At 40.1% G+C, this 1072-nt stretch overlaps 1 long non-coding RNA gene across 1 annotated transcript; it reads left to right on the top strand.

Annotated features, from left to right (window-relative positions):
* Positions 1 to 345: 345 nt before the first annotated feature.
* LOC103473394 (uncharacterized) lies at positions 346 to 627 on the top strand. Its single transcript, XR_535015.1, has 2 exons — positions 346 to 499; positions 575 to 627. It is a non-coding gene; the product is annotated as an uncharacterized LOC103473394 (long non-coding RNA).
* The last annotated feature ends 445 nt before the right edge of the window (positions 628 to 1072 follow it).

Raw genomic sequence — 1072 nt, 5'->3', positions numbered from 1 at the left:
CCATGCCCTTGTCTGACCTCCTCATTAGAGCTTTGTGCTCTGGATTCTTCTCTCTTGCCTTCATCCGACTTCTGCCAAGCGTCTGATCTCTGGGCATCGACTCTGTTTCTGTGCCCTGACCACCAAGCCTTACCAAGCCCTAGGATAAACAGTCTTATCCCTCCGTCTTTGTCTGTGACTCTAGCCCATCTCACTTCTATCCCTCTGGATCCTGAATTTGTTACTGCTGTGTCTTCTGACTTGTGTGTGCCAAACCAAGCCTGCTCTATGCTTTTTTTATTTTAAAATTTTTTTTTCGTTACCTGTTGTGACATCATCCTGTACACCCTCTGCTTCCTAGTTCCTCTCAAGAGAGGTGTAAGCAACAACACAGCTTGCAGGCAGGAAAGGAAGTGTTTGGATACTGAGACGGTCACCTTCTTTTGGATGCTCACAAAGGATAAAAAGCATGTAGGGACATCCATCTCAGATCAAAGCCTGTATCCTGGTCCAGAAAAAGGTTAGTGGCTTTTCTGTTTAATGTTTGCAAATTCTGCCTTCTCTATGGCTCGTAAACTGTATTCTTTCTCTACAGAGATTTTCCAACTCCCACCAGTTGCACGTTGAGAATAAACCTTTTTAAACATGCTCTGTGTCTGCCTGCATTTTTGGGTTCTTTGTCTTTTTGGGTTTGTGAAAATGTGCCCTAAAAGGTTTAATATTAACTTAGAGGAGGTTTATACATATGGATGCCACACTTCACATCGTGCGTCATTTTCCTTCCAGTTCACATTTATGTACCTCTATGTGTTGGTCTCTCACAAAATTTAAGAGAATAATAATTTTATGGTTGTGACAAAATGTGAAAAAAAGTTTGAAGTTTAAAAAAACATGTGCAAAGTCAAAACTTGGAGAATTTACGTTTGGCATAACGAAATACTTTCATGTTTCAGAAGTTCATTGAAGGAGAACTTAAGAGTTTCTTTGTCAGCAATTGTACTAAAGCCATTTTTTTTTCCCTCACAAGATTTTCCAGACTCTTACTGCACCTGTTTTCAATCATTTTTGCACTTTGCTTTATCCACATCCAGAT

This window comes from Poecilia reticulata, linkage group LG12 (assembly GCF_000633615.1).
Source record: "Poecilia reticulata strain Guanapo linkage group LG12, Guppy_female_1.0+MT, whole genome shotgun sequence".
NCBI lineage: Eukaryota > Metazoa > Chordata > Actinopteri > Cyprinodontiformes > Poeciliidae > Poecilia > Poecilia reticulata.
This window is presented reverse-complemented; position numbering and strand designations above follow the sequence as displayed.